This window comes from Mustela nigripes, chromosome 12 (genome assembly GCF_022355385.1).
Source record: "Mustela nigripes isolate SB6536 chromosome 12, MUSNIG.SB6536, whole genome shotgun sequence".
In the NCBI taxonomy this organism is placed as follows: Eukaryota; Metazoa; Chordata; class Mammalia; order Carnivora; family Mustelidae; genus Mustela; species Mustela nigripes.
This window is the reverse complement of record NC_081568.1, coordinates 60,173,100-60,189,443: the sequence shown is the minus strand read 5'-3', so window position 1 is coordinate 60,189,443 and position 16,344 is coordinate 60,173,100. Positions and strand designations below refer to the sequence as shown.

The following is a 16,344-nucleotide window of genomic DNA, read 5'->3' as shown; positions in this document are numbered from 1 at the left end:
GGATTGTGGGATCAGGCTCCACACTGGGGTTTGCACTCAGTGCAGAGTCTGCTTGGGAATTCTCTCCCTCCCTCCCCCTCTGCCCATCCCCCACTCACAGGCATGCACTCTCTCAAAATAATGCATAAATAAAATCTTTAAAAATAAATAGATAATATTTAAAGCAATATTTTTAAAAATAAAAATTAATGCAAAAAAATCTGTGATGACAAGACATCAGAGTTTTAAATAAATATGACCTCAGAGCTGAGCCATATTGGAACCTGAGGCAAAAGGAAAAATACGTACCTCATGTACATGTTTTTAAGTAGTTTTTAATGACTGCTATTCCTCAAGAACATTAAGGCAGATGAAAAAATATTGAAAAATTAAAAAGTAGGTAAAGTAATACATTATTTTATTTTATTTTATATAGCACAACGTATATTTCGAATGGACAAAAAATTAGTATCATTTACAATATCTTAAGATAAATTGCCTTTGAATGGAAGCTTCCTTTCCAGTACTTTGAGGTCTACAAGATGTATCTAGAAAATGTACTACTGTGGAAAATGAAGATTGCTTAAATCAAATGGGGGAACTGTGTTTTCTCGTTTCAATTAATTGCTGTGACACTGTCCTTCAGGCAGCTGCGGGAGTTTCATGTTTTCGTTAGACATCATCTTGCAACTTTGATGCTATATGAATTCTACCATTTTGACAGCACTGGTATGGCTCTTGGGTCTACTACTCCATTGGAACTGTTAACTCCATTCATATTCATTTTTGTTACAAATATTACAAAGGAGGAGTTTGGGGGTATTTAAGACATTTAAGGCTGTATGTTTGGTTTTCATAAATTGTCCCAGCTCATGGTGGCTGCCATCTTTCATCAGTGTTGCTCTTCACAACATTATTTTTAATTTACATATTTTATTTATACCAAAACAGACTTTACTCTAATTTTACTTCAGCTTAAGTTGATTAAAAATTATTTAAGATCACCACTTGTCCAAAAGAAATGATCAAGGAGCACCTGGGTGATTCAGTCTATAAGGCATGCACCTCTTGATCTTGGGGTCGTGAATTTGAACCTCACATTAGGTATTGAGCCTACTTTAAAATATAATAATAAGGGGCACCAAGGTGGCTCAGTGGGTTAAGCCGCTGCCTTCGGCTCAGGTCATGATCGCAGGGTCCTGGGATCAAGCCCCACATCGGGCTCTCTGCTTAGCAGGGAGCCTGCTTCCTCCTCTCTCTCTCTCTCTGCCTGCCGCTCTGCCTACTTGTGATCTCTCTCTCAAATGAATAAATAAAATCTTAAAAATAAATAAATAAAGTAATAAAATAAGTGATCAAACATAGTAGTTCTTCCAACTGAAAACAATATAAACAAAGAAGTAGATTTTGAGAATATTTATGACTTTGCTTCCATTAGACCCAAAGGTGCATATGTTCCTTTTTCCTAAGCTCCACATGGCTCATAGGGCATTGTTGAACAGATACATGCATAGTTTTGTATTTTTCCCTTCTTCACTACACAAAAGGTGGCCTACTTTGGGCACTCTTTACACTTTGCTTTCTTTTGTCCTAGAAATTGCTCCATGTCAGTTCATAGAGAGATAAAGAGATGCTGAGGGGAGTGACCTCTGAAAGGTCAACCAGAGGGTACAATGCCCAGCCCAGCAAATGTGCTATATCAGGGGTTGTTTGTGAAGGAGTCATTAAAACATCCCACAAGACCCAAGGCCGGCATTTGGGCATCTGCTACAGGAAGACAGTGATACTAGATTAAACCACCACCATCAAGTCAGACTCTGCTTTGCTTCCTCCCGTCCCTCCTTTCCGTCCTGACTGGAGGCACCCAGAAGCATCAGGAAGTGTACAGTAGGTGGAATATAGTGAAGAAATAGGAAAAACAAAACAAAACAAACAAACAAACAAAAAACACCCTATTCCTTCACTCCCACAGGTTTTAAGCCTACATGGGCCTCAGAAGATTTCATCCACACCAGAAACTGAAGCTCTGACTTAAATCCACGCAGATTTTTGGCACCTGAAATGAGACTATTCTAATACCTGAAAGTGACAGAAAATCTAAGTCCTCCGCTCAGTATACTGCACAGATGGAGAATAGAGAACGGACCAAGTAGGTTTAAAGAGTAAGTGATCAGAAAGAATAAAGCTACTTCCTGCTTCTCTCCTACCAAGTCCTGTCCACAAAATATGCCACTTTCACAAGAGAACCCAACTCAAACTCAAACTAGCCAGGGGAAAAAAGATACGAAGCAGCATTCAGGTAGGATTTGATAAACGGAGGTATAAGGTAGCATCAAGGTCACTATAACTCGAATTTTCTCTGTTCCACCCTCATCAGCTCTGTTCATGGTTTGAGTTCCCTCATAAGAACAACACAGACAAACTTTCTGTTAATATCCGAGACTGGGGGTTGAGAGGGTAGAGACATCCTTCATCAAACTGTCAAAGAAAAATCTAGGGAATTTCTCTAATTTAATTCTTGGGTCACAGGTTCCCCCTCTCCCCCATCCATGGCCTGAGAAACGCTGTGATGATTGGCTCAGGCCTAGGTTACCTGTTCATGTCATCCAGTCCCTGTGGGAATGGAAAGGGAAGGAGAATTGTAGTGAAGGGTTTAAGCCACTCAAAACCCATCCTGAAATTGAGGAAGGGGTCAGTCCTACACAAGGCACCTGGCTAGAAAATTCAGGATCCTCTAGGTCATTTAGTGAATACTGAAGAGGCAACTTCAGGATATGTTTTGTCCCAGTAGATATGTTTGTTGTTGGTTGAGTCATTAATCTTCTCTAAACAGTAATAATAGCAACCAGTTTTTAAGTACTTTTTACAGGCCAATAACTGTATGAAATACTTCCCGTGCATCATCTCGTTTTATCCTCATTACAACTCTATGGGGCTGGAACTATTTTAATCTCTGGATTAGTTTGCAGGGGCTGCTGTAATGAAGTGCCATAGATCACGTGGCTTAAGAACAGAAATGTATTGTCTCATGGTTCTGGAGGCAGGAAGTCTGAGATTGAGATGTTGACAAGCATGGTACCTTGGCTTTTAGAAACATCATCTTTATCTCTGCCTCCATCTTCATGTGTCATTCTCCCTGTGTGCATGTATGTGTCCCAATAACCCTTTTTCAAGATTTATGTATTTATTTTAAAGAGAGAGAATGAACAAGAGGAGGGGCAGAGGGAGAGAGTCTTTGAGCAGACTCCCTGCTGAGTGTGGAGCCTGATGCAGGACTCAATCCCATGACCCATGAGATCATGACCTGAGCTAAAACCAAGAAGCGGATGCTTAATTGACTGAACCACCCAGGCATTCCCAAATATCCCTTTTTAAAGGACTTCAGTTGTGTTGAATTAGGGACCCACCTTTCTCCGGTATGACCTCATTTTAACTGAAATAGTTTTACCTGTAACAACCCTATTCCCAAATAGGGTCACATTGTGAAGTATTTGGGGCTAAGACTCTGACATATGAATTTTGGAAGAACACAATTCAACCCAGAACAATCCACATTTTGCAGGTATGAAAATGAGATTAAACGAGTTAAGTAATTTACCCAGAACCATAGCTAGTGAAAGGGAGAGACAGACCTTTGCTTGCCTCCTAAGCCTCTGCTATTGAGCTGCCATGAGATCATTAGCCAGCAAACTATGCTTTCTACAAAGGGAGTCGGACCATTTAGGTCAGGACTTCTCTCCTGTGTTAACCTATTAGAAATCAAGAAAAATGATTTTATATAAATGCATGAGATGGGATAAAGATAATCAATCTATCAGAACTTACTGCTTCTTCCCCTACCATCCTCCTGTATTTTAAGTCCACCTGCCCAAAGAAGATTTTGAAAAGCTTTTCTTTGAATTAAGAAATATACTTCCGGGGCGCCTGGGTGGTTCAGTGGGTTGAAGCCTCTGCCTTGGGCTCTGGGGTCCTGGGATCGAGCTCTCTGCTCCGCAGGGAGCCTGCTTCCTCCCCTCTCTCTCTCTGCCTTCCTCTCCGCCTACCTGTGATCTCTGCCTGCCAAATAAATACATAAAATCTTAAAAAAAAAAAAAAAAGAAAAGAAAAGAAATGTACTTCCCACTATTTCACTTTGGCATTATCTGAAAAGACTTAAGAAGATTTGTTGGGGGGCACCCGGGTGGCTCAGTGGCTTAAGCCTCTGCCTTCGGCTCAGGTCATGATCTCAGGGTTCTGGGATCGAGTCCCACATCGGGCTCTCTGCTCATGGAGAGCCTGCTTCCTCCTCTCTCTCGCTCTGCCTGCCTCTCTGCCTACTTGTGATCTCTCTCTCTGTCAAATAAATAAATAAAATCTTGAAATAAATAAATAAATCAGATTGTCTTTAAAAAAAAAAAAAAGAAGAAGAAGAAGATTTGTTGGGTGCCTAGGTGGCTCAGCTGGTTAAGCGACTGCTTTCTGCTCAAGTCATGATCTTGGAGTCCCTGGATGGGTCCCCACATTGGGCTCCCTGCTCAGCAGAGAGTCTGCTTCTCCCTTTGACCCTCTCCTCTCTCATGCTCTCTGTCAAATAAACACATAAAATATTAGAAAAAAAAGATTCATTGAACTGCATTTAATTGAAAAAGATGGTATGCAAAGACTATGCAATATAAAATTGCAGGTTAGATCAAAGGATGAACCTAAACTGCCATCTCCCCTCACTCTTCTATTATCACATTTCTATTTTTTACTTTTTTTGAATTTTAAATAAGGCTCTGTGCCCAGCATGGGGCTTGAACTCACAGCCCTGAGATAAAGAGTCGCATGCTCTACTGACTGAGCTGGCCAGGTGTCCCTGTTATCACATATTTTAAATCTATTTTCTCATTGTGCCCTTGCTTGAGACTTCCAGCTGTAGAGAGGAGAGAACAGAGTTCAGTGAGAGCAAATGTAAGAACCACCATAGGTGGGGATGACAATCAAGTGGCCAAGATGTACTATATATGGGTTGCAGAATGTCCCCAAACAGCTTCCTTCAGGATGGAGGAATTTTGCTGCAGTGAGGCTTAACCTAGTTAGAAGGGACTTCTTCCATTGACCTCCATTGGGTTTGGAGTTTCTCAAGGGTAGGAACTAATGCTACTTTTGCATGCTCCCCTAACGCACAGACTGGAAGGAAGAAAGGAAGGGAGGGAGGAAACATAATGCCTTTACATATAGGATTGTACTAGAGCCAGATCATGCCATTTGAATTCTTTATCTGTTTTCTAGGTCTGATATTTTTTTCCTGACCACCCCCCCCAGCCTACCATATGACAATAATTAGAAGAAGCAATGATACCTTCCACAAGTTAACCCTTCTTTAAGAATATTGTCTCTTTAGGGGCACCTGGGTTGCTCAGTGGGTTAAAGCCTCTGCCTTTGGCTCAGGTCATGATCCCAGGGTCCTAGGATCAAGCCCTGCATCGGGCTCTCTGCTCAGTGGGGAGCCTGCTTCCCCCTCTCTCTCTGCCTGCCTCTCAGACTACTTGTGACTCTGTCTAATAAATAAATAAAAAAATTTTTAAAGAATATTGCCTCTTTAAAAATTATTATTTTTGGGGTGCCTGGATGGCTCAGTTGTTAAGCATCAGCCTTCGGCTCAGGTCATGATCCCAGGGTTCTGGGACCGAGCCCTGCATCAGGCTCCCTGCTCAGTGTGGACCCTGCTTCTCTCTCTCCCACTCCCCCCGCTTGTATTCCTTCTCTTGCTATCTCTCTCTCTCTCATCCTGTCAAATAAATAAATAAAGTCTTTAAAAAATTAAAAAAATATTTTTTCTTTTGGAGAGGATGGTATAAGTAGAATTAGTGAAAAGAAAGAATAATAGTATACTTAGAAACTATTTATCTTCATTCTTATATTCATTTTTTATTAGGAATTATTCAAATAGGTAATAAGGATTAGGTCACCGAAGTTCAGTATCCACAAGAAATCAATACTATAATGATGGTAGAAGATATTGCAAATCAGCTTTTACAACCCTACTCCAACCTCCTAATGATATAGTATGATATTGGGAGCAGGCCTTAAGATAAGGATTCAAGCAAAGGTGATTGATTAGGAAGTACTCCAGGAAAAGCTGGCAAGAGTGTGGGGAAGTAAGTTGGGAAGGGAATGAAGCCAAGCCAGGTTGTGATGTCTAGTGTGGTGCTATGGAGGGTAACTTTGGCTCAGTTCCACAGGAGAGCTCTGGATGATATAGACAAGACTTACACTGTCCTGTGGGGAACAAAGGAGCTAGAGTATGTATACCTCTGTGCCCTTCAGTGATTGGTTAACGGCTGGTGTGTGTGTGTGTGTGTGTGTGTGTGTGTTGAGGGGAGGGGAGGGGAGGGGAGTGGGAATTGTAAATTCCCAAACACTTTGGGCCCTCTATGCCCAAAGGCACCATGGTGCTAGGAATCTGGGGGCACCCCTTGGACAAAAAGATGCGGGTATTGGCTATTGGAAGAAAAGGCATATGGGAGCTGGTACCCCCACAAATTATAAAGGAAACTTAGAATATGGGGGAGAATATAGATAACTTGCACTATTCTTGTGTGCTTCAAGTTAGATCTAAACCAGTGTTTCTTCAGGAGGGTGGATCATCACAATTTCCAGCCAAAGAGATGTATAAGAGGAGAGATAGTGGCATGAGTTACAGTTCCTGCTTCTGTAGTTGGTCCTGAGCCTATAATTGATAGTTATCATCTCCTTCTACTGCCCACCTGTTCTAGATTTCCTCTCACCTCAGCTAGCACTTTCATTAGTCTGAATTGCTTGCCTGTTAGGGCATTCTAGACCTTCACCCCAAGTGGCTCGAGCCTTTGCTTGCTGTGTGCTTGTCAGGCCACAGTTCCTGAATTGTTCATTCACAGTTAAAACCAGGCATGGCAGCCGCAAGAGATGCCCAGTGGGTTCCCTGAGTTACAGACATGTCTCGCCCTTTTCCTATTATGCCAAATCAACTCTGTATCCCTTAGAAGGAAAAAGGTCAGTTACTCCTGACAATAAAACTTTTTTCTTTGTCTGCTGATCTTCTGTCATGAGAAAATCAAAGTGACCAAGTAGCAGCCAGAGCTTTAAGTTCAGTAGAACAATTATTGTTCCCTGACAGACAATAAATAAAAGTTCTCTCCACCTACCCTATCCTCTCATTGTAGGCCAGGACCTCTAGATGCACCTAACCTAAAGTTGCAGAGATGCAAAGTACATAGTGCCTAAGAAGGCCACTGAAAGTGGTGGACAGAGGGTCACTCTTAGCCTCCATTCCTTGGCTCATGGACCTATGTATTCTATCTAACAGGAAAACAGCTCCACATAATAGCAATTTATATATATCACATCTGAGGGTTAGTACCCCAGCCCTACAGAGTTATCTTCAGATTTAGCTGCATCTTGTAGAGGCCATTCTAAAATGTGGGGTGATATGATATATGCTAAGACCAATGATCCTATAGTTACATGTCCATCAATAACCCTCTAGTACCCTAAAGTGGGCCTCTTGGTCCAAGGTTATATTTATAGGATCTTGTGTCAGCAAGTCAAAGACTTACAGGTTTTGGCAGGATGAAATAGAATGGAAGGGGTCTAATATTACCAAATCACCACCAGGTACCTGGTTGGATGGATCTTGGAGAATGACAGTATGTTATAAGTGTAATCAGTGTTATAATCTTCTGTTGCATTGCTGTTCCAGATACAGTTTGCTTTTTGTTTTTTAAGGTTTTATTTATTTATTTGACACACAGAGAAAGAAATCACAAGTAGGCAGAGAGGCGGGCAGAGAGAGGGGGGGAAGCGGGCTCTCCGCTGAGCAGAGAGCCTGATGTGGGACTAGATCCTGAGGACCCTGAGATCAAGACCCGAGCTGAAGGCAGAGACTCAGCCCACTGAGCTACCCAGGCACCCAGCGGCTATTATTTTTGTTTAGAAGATTTTTTTTTAAGATTTTATTTATTTATTTATTTGAGAGAGAACTCGAGAGAGCAACAGAGGGAGAAGGAGAAGCAGGCTTCCTTCTGAGCAGGGAGCCCAATTTGGGCTCAACCCCAGGACCCCAGGATCATGACCTAAGCTGAAGGCAGGCACTTAAATGACTGAGCCACCCAGATGCTCCTAGAAGATTTTTTTTTTTAATATTTATTTATTTATTTGAGAGAGACAGAGAGAGAGCGCGCGCTCGTGCGCATGGTGGGGGGAGGGGCAGAGGGAAAGGGAGAGAGACTTAAGCAAACTCCATGCTGAGAGTAGAACTCCACATGGAGTTCAATCTCATGACCCTGAGATCACGACCTGAGCTGAAACCAGGAGTCAGACTCTTAACCTACTGCACCACCCAGGCGCCCCTTTGTTTGGAAGATTTATTGACAGAGACTATATACAGATGCTGTGTTGCCAAATGGATGGACTGTAGCAGATATTACTGACTGACTCATTCAGCTCCATTCAGCCACTTTGTGTCACGGCTTGCTGCCCACTGAAAACTGGAAAGCAAAAGTACTGCATTTCCCAGGCTCTCTAATAGCTTGAATTTTTCAGAGGACCTACCTTCAATCTAGCAGTATGCCCATATGAAACGTGGACAATAAGAACTAGTATACTAAGATATAAAGCATAATTCTTGTGCTTCTGCTAGCAAGTAAGATCATAGAGGCATTTGGACTTCCATGGCATTTGTAGTAGAAGGCCTAGGGTCCGATTCCATTTTTTGGGGGGGCTGGAGAGGCATCCATTCTAATCGTGTAAATCATGAGAAAGGCACTAGGAACCTAGAGCTTGCAACTATGATGGCAACTTTTTTATTCCCAGCTTCCCAATGATGGCAGAGGTAGCTGTCTTGGTGAGCCAACTCCACACTGTGATTCTGGAGTTCATTCCTGGGAGATCAATCAACTCCTCCTAATCTTCTAATGATTTTATAATAACTAGTAATAAATCTTGCTTCCAGCTAGAGTAGATTCTGTTATCTGCAATGGCACCTTGACCCATACAATCGGTAATAACTCAAGGGTTAAGGAAACGGGCCCTTTCACACCCCACTGATTGGAATGTAAGTTGATACAACCAAGTTTTTCTGCTTTTAAAACTCTTATCCTTTGATCCTATTATTTACTTACAGAGATGTATCCTAAGGAAATAATCAGAGATGTGCTTAAAGCTTTGCGGCACATATAATGACAATATTTGGCAGTTGTTAAAAATAACGTTTTAAACCATAATGAATGAAATGGAAAAATATTCGTGATGTCATATAAAATGAAAAAGGCAGTTTATATATGTATATATTTCAGCATTATGGGTAAAATGGCACAATTCTTTGGATTTGTGTCAAGATATTTCAGGAAAAAAGAAAAGCAAGCCAGTAGAGGGAGAGAGATGAAATACAATTAACAAAATGTTGATAATTATTGAAGCCAGGTGTTGGGCAGATGAAGTTTCATTATAGTTTTCTCTCTGATTTTTATGTATGCTTAAGAATTTCCATCATGTACAGCTTTAAAAGTTTAAAAGGAAAGTAAAACAGAAAATAAAGTGCATGCATAGTATGTGCTCACTTTTGTAGTGATATTAATATGCACACATATACATAGAGAAAGAGACTAAAATGTACGGGAAGATGAAAAGATCAGTGGTTGCTAGAGATTAGGAAGGAGAGAGAGATGAATATGAGGAACACGGAGGATTTTCAGGGATATTTTTATATATAAATCTATTCTGTGTGTTACTCTCATGGTAGATAGATGACCCTACGCCTTTGTCAAACCCACAGACTAGTATGGCACCAAGAGTAAACCTTAATGTAAACTATGAGCTGTGGTTGACAGTGATGTCTCATGTAGGTTCACTGGTTGTAAGAAATGCCCCACTCTGGTGGGGGATATTGATAATGAGGGGTGGAGCTGGATATGGAGGGGGCGAGGAGTTTATGGGAAATCTCTATATCATCCAGTTCCTTTTGCTATGGACCTAAAACTGTTCTAAAAAATAAACTCTATTAAAACACACACACACACATCCAAGTGTTAATAGAATTTATCCCTGGGTACTAGGATTAGCCTGATGTTTACTTTTTGAACTCTCTACATGTTATCAAAATGTGTATTATGAGTTTATATATTAATGGGTTCTGGTTAAATCAAACTAGTCAAGATAATTTAGAAAATACCTTGATGGGCAAGTATGTCAATTTTTTTTTTCTTAAGAGGCAGACAGAGAGAGAGGGGGAAGCAGGATCCCTGCTGAGCAGAGGGCCTAATGTGGAGCTTGATCCCAGGACCCTGGGATCATGACCTGAGCCGAAGGCAGAGGCCCTAACCCTCTGAGCCACCCAGGTGCCCCAAGTATGTCAAATTTTGATTGGCAAGTTTCATTAGTAAACACTCATGGTCAAAGGCACCATACGGATCTCTCAGAACAGGGGAAAAAATGCCCTCTCAAGTGACAGCAGAAAGATCCCACACATGAGGGCACATATGAGCTACAAGAAGATGTGAGATACATCATGAGGTGGGCTTGGCAGACTGGTGGGCTTGGCGGCAGGCCAGCTCCACTCCAAGAAACTATAACCAGGACACAGTTTCAGAGAACAAGGAAGGAACGTATTAATCCCTTAGAAACCTAAAACCAGATCCCTTACTTATTCCCCACTGGCCTGATGGAGGCTGTGGGAATCTAAAGAAATCCTATCATACCTAGATGAGAGATGGACAGGAAAAAGTAAATTGGCATTGCCCTCTCTCTGTATAGGTCTACTTACCTGGAAATAACACTGTGATGTTATTCCTGCTTTCACAGATGCTTTTCTGTTTTGCCGTGGTGGGCTAATACCCTGAAATTCTGCATTCTCTGTCTGCTTCCTCATTCATTCCACAGGTAATTTCTGAAGGACCTGCCAGGAGCCAGGTGAAGGAAAGAGAGAAATCACAGACAACTCCTACGCTTTGGAGCTGAAGGAAAGGTGACCCATGAACAGAGGTGAGAAGACCTGTAGGTAAAGGATGTTTGGGCTGGGAGTGGTGAAAGGAATGGTCTGCCTTCTTGGAAATGCAAAATGTGAAATGCCCTTCAGCTGCGGAGGCAGGTGGATGCAGGGGCCCCGTAGCCCTCCCTCTTGGGGAAGACGATGGAGATGGAAAGAGAATTCCTGGGAGTTCCATCAAGCACACTAGTTTCCTAAGCCTGCTGGGATCTAGGTTTGCAGTCAGTATTCAAGTTCTAAACCCTGATGGCTGAGGACCTGACCCACACCTGCCCTGACTGTTGGGTTGTCTTCTGGGCAGGTTTCAGCTCTTTGCTGAAGAGTGCTAAACTCACAGAGTACAGCAGAGGGCGCTGTGAAACTAAACTGCTCCTAAGACCCAGGGAAGGTTTATGATGCACCCAGACAATTTTAGCTTTTAGCGTAGTAAAATAATTAAGAAAGGGTCTGTACCATATCTTGGCTTGTAACATAAAACAAATAAGACTCTGTAATATTTTACCTCGAATTAGCTCTAAATTTGTCCTGAAATACAAATAATGCAATTAACAAATATTAACAAATGGATGATTTAAGTGATACAGTTTATGGTTTATAAGTTTATAAGTTTCCTTCAAATTTACAATACCAGCAAAGAGCTGGTATTTCAGGGAGGATATATTTATGCCTAATTACATGCAAAATGAAATTCTGATTAAGTATTCTTTGAGCAAGAGTAAAGAATAGATAAAATGGACACTACTTGCAGTAAATGTGTTCATTGACAAGTGATATTAGCAACTTCTCCCTCCTCCCCCAGCGAGATATGAAGTAGTTCTGATGATACGTATTATTCACAGGCTTAAGTGACATTAAACCAAAGGAAAACAAAGGGAAAAAGTAGTAACATGTGTTCAATTAAAAATTTAAAAATAAATATATTTTTGTTCACTTTGCAGCTTTCTGTAGGATTAAATGAGATAGTCTGCTGGTCTTTGTAGAACACTGAGCACAGAGCCTGGCACAAAGCAGGCAGTCAATAAATGCTAGTTCCTTTCTTCCTTTGTTCCCTTTATTGAATTCTCTTCTCAATTTACTTTGTGTAAAAATATTGTGTTTCCCACATAGATTAGTAACATTAAATATCATTCTCTGTTATTGATTTGGGATGTTAGGAATGCAAAAGATGAAACGCAGGGCTCCTGGCAGATGGAAAGTAAACTTACGACTGAGAAATCACTCTGCGGGTTTGTTGTTGTTGCTGTTTGCTTTTGATAATGTGCAATTATAGAAATTTACAAAGATCCTTTTAAGTGGACAATGTCCTGCCTTCAGAGCCAGTTTGCTCAGGCATAGATCAACTCAGAGACTGACTGTCGCCTTGCTATTGAATTAGAGCTGTACTTTTGACAAGTGTGGCAGCCACACCATCACTTTAATCACCCAATAATCCACTGTGTCTCTTTATGCTAATAAATAAAACATCCTTCGTTAAATATTTCCTAGTGAGCACGAGCCGACCTGTAATCTCCACCCCTATACGTTACAAAGTAAAATGATATAACAGTAATAAAATCAAATCAAATCATGTCTAGGAGTTTTATAGACAACTAATAGCTGCGATTGCAAAGTGCACATCAGACACCAATTGAAGGGTACTTTTCTCTTTAATATAATGTACTATGCATATTTCACTAACTGTCTCGTGATATCAAATGAATTTAACAAGATGATTATGTAGGTCAAATTACTTAGTAAGTTCTTTCAAGAATGGCTTTTAGACCTATTATGACTTTTAATGGTGCAATTTGTTAAATGATTGGAATTTCTAGAATCCTGCCTGCAAGTGCCTGTCGGAGACACTTGGCTCTGCCCTGGTGATCTATTTTTAAAACCTACTTCTCGCTTGTGGCGATTGAAACAAAAACGACCACCGAAGAGCGACTTCTCAAAGCTCATTCCTCATTTTCAATTATTTAAACTACTTCTTTATCGCCAAATTGTAATTTGAATATTCTCCGTTCAAATAGCCTTCTGACCAAATTTCTTTCAACTGGATATGAAGCTGTCCCAAGAGTTCTTCGCACCGCCCCCCCAAATTAAATGTGGCCCTGCTTAAGTTATCTTAGGAATGATATACAAAATAGATATCACCAAAGTTTAAACTTCAAAAAAATGGTGGATAACTCTATAATTGTACATCTGTGATGGTAAACTTAAGGGAAAAACTAATGAAATATGATTGAAATATTCAGTCTTATTTGCATGTGGAGTTCTTTGTCTGTATTGTCTTTCAAAATTCTGTAGGTATTTCAGTTCAGTTTAAGAAAGCCCACTAATGGGGCTCCTGGGTAGGTTAAAGCCTCTGCCTTTGGCTCAGGTCATGATCCCAGGGTCCTGGGATGGAGCCCTGCATAGGGCTCTCTGCTCAGCAGGGAGCCTGCTTCCCTTCCTGCCTCTCTGCCTACTTGTGATCTCTGTCTGTCAAATAAATAAATAAAATCTTTAAAAGAAAAAAGAAAGAAAGAAAGAAAGAAAGAAAGAAAGGAAGAAAGAAAGAAAGAGGAAAGAAAGAAAGCCCACTATTCTGGGCTCCTAGGTGGCTCAGTCAGTTAAGCATCCAGCTCTTGATTTCAGCTCGGGTTATGATCTCAGGTCATAGGATTGAGCCCCACATCAGGCTCCCTGCTCAGTGGGGAGTCTGCTTGAGATTCTCTCCTTCTGCCCTTCCTCCCCACTCTCTCCCTCTCCCTCTGCTCCTCCCCCAACTTGTGCACATGGTCTCTCTCTCTAAAATAAACAAATAAATATTCAAGCTAAGTTTAAAAAAAATCACCCATTGAAAATCACATATAATATATCTCATATGTCCAAAATGATTTGAAAATGTATTTGAAAATATCTTAATGTAATAATTAGTCTCAGAAGTCAACATCCTTTAAAAATGAATCTTTTGTCTTTGGTTTCTACACACTTTACATTGAAATTCCTCTAAGACTCCAGACAGCCTTAAAATCTTGGGGCTTCCTGGTAATTCTAATTAATAACAGAAGGTTCCACATCCCAAAGTTTGACATTCTTCTTACTGTAGAGCAGAGAGCATTCTGGAGCAGAAGTTCCAGATACAACTGACCGATAGTGGTTCTGTTCTGTCTCCAGCCCTGGACTCACAGGATGACCCTGGATGAGAATCCCTTGTCCCCCATGGAACCCATGGTCACAGCTTGGAAATGAGGCTAACAACTCTTGATTCCTACTCCTTGGGGTAGTTATAAGGCTTAATGAGCTCATTGTGCACATTTTCATTTTCTCTTTCATGCCTTCAGTGAGTCCTAGGGTAGGGGACCCAGTAAAAGCGAAATATGGAGGTCTGCTTGGATGTCTGGGTGAAAGTCACTGTAGAACAGTGTTATTTAATTTTTCTACTTCTTTAAGTTCAATGGATGCCACATTCACAATCCTCTCTCAGCCCATCAACCACAAAAACTTAATTAGATATTATATCTCCTTGGTTTAAAATAGTATTTAATTTTACATAATGTGTTCAGCCAAAATATTAGGATTCCCTAAACAGAAATGTTCCCTCTATTTTTTCCCCTTGGGCTTTTATTTCAATTTTTTTTGTAGCTTTTAAAAAAATTATTCTCCTTAAAGTATGATTTCGGCAGTTTCCCTCTGTGAAACATCACTGACTCCCCCGCTACCACTACTTAATTGAAGATGTAATCCCCACTTAGCGACTTTGCAGCCTCCCAGATACCAAGTGTGGCAACGAGTAAATATTAACATTCCCGCTAAATGCGCACTGCCTCTTATGCCTTTCCCCCCACAAATTGTCTTCCTGCTCCTCCGAGTGTCATCTAAAGTGAGATTATATTAACTGTGCCTTATATGAGGCTTAGAGCACTGGAGTGGAAATTAATGGGCAAATATCCTGTTCACTTACGGAGTAAATGAACACTCGATCTTTAGGCCATACCCAGGTGTTACAGAGAGGCACAGGCGACGGGGGCACATCCAGCAAAGAGTGCCACACTGCGGGCCAAATTAGCGTCCTTGCCTTGCCTGATGGCCAAAGGATAACATTAAAGCAAATTTTAAAATGAATAAGTAACCCTCAGAACACTACAGCTCGGGGCTGTTTTCTATTCCAGCCAAGACTACTCTCTTAACGATCTCTCCAAAAATGCGCCCGCGCTCTCTTCCAAGTCCCGGGGAGTCTTGGTATTTGGTCAGTTTGCTTTTCTGTTCCAGCATACCGCCGCCGTTCCATCGGGGGGGGGGGGGGGGGAGCACCGAGGCCGGCGTAGCAGGACACCCCAGGTTCCGTGGGGGGATACCTGTGCTCCGACCCCAAAAGAATTCGAAACAAATTCAGGTGGAAACTTCGCTGTTTCCCGAGCAGTTAGTTGGTTCTTCCTTCCTTGCGGTAGACGTGGAGGACTTCTTCCAGAAGGGTTTGTTTCCCAAATGACAGCAGAGGGCACTAGAGTCTGCCACAAGGCGAGCAAGGCTGTCTCTCACCACCCTCTCTCCACAAATGCGGGACCCACCAAGGTCAGGAACATCTCCGGTGTGTGTGCAGGGGGAGATCGCCCCCAGCCCACCCCGCCAGGTATTCCGTTTGTGTCCTCTGGGGTGCTGTGAGAGAGCTTTGCTGTGAGGACACCCTGCTCCTGCTCGGATCTGCGTGGAGGTGGTTCCAGTGCGCATGCCCCCATTAGCATCGACACATTTGTGTACATAGGCGCACATGGATCATTTTTTTAATCAAAACTAGAAGGGAAAATGATTACATAACAACAACCTCAATTCTACTGAGAGACCTGTCCCGGTGATCCTAAGGGGCTCTGCGAACATCTGCTCGGCATCAGTCCCCCACGAAGAAATTATTCTTCTGCTCATTTGAAAGACAGGTAAACGAAGGGTCAGACTGCTCCGGATGACAAAAGCCGTCTCCATCAGCGAAATAATAAAGCTTGGGAGCGCAGTTAGCAAAGGCTCTCAGAGTCAGACAAGCATTCATTTGTTATTCCAAATAGCATTTAAGGCTGACATTAGTTATGAAGGCCAAAAACCGTGGTTAAAAGGCCTCTTCTTTCCTGGAGCACCTGGGAAGCTTCCAGGCCATTAACTGTGCTCGGTAGCAGCCCAGTTTATTCAGAAAGCATTTGTTACCGGGGAAGGGTAGGAAATGAGTCAGATGGCTTCCTGGCCCATCAAAATGTGGGAGATGGATCTAGTTGTGTCCCCAGTCCGGAAATTCTACCTTTATCAGAGGGACCATCCTAGGGCTCCGAATAGGAGTGGGGAGGTCGGGGCGGGCAACTCCGACAGGGGGAGGGGCCAGGAAAACATCTGACTCATTTCCTACCCTTCCCCGGTAACAAATGCTTTCTGAA

At 41.9% G+C, this 16,344-nt stretch overlaps 1 pseudogene; it reads right to left on the bottom strand.

Annotated features, from left to right (window-relative positions):
• Positions 1-599: 599 nt before the first annotated feature.
• The window catches only part of LOC132027528 (ubiquitin-conjugating enzyme E2 variant 1-like), a 21,195-nt pseudogene continuing 5,450 nt past the window's right edge, over positions 600-16,344 (bottom strand).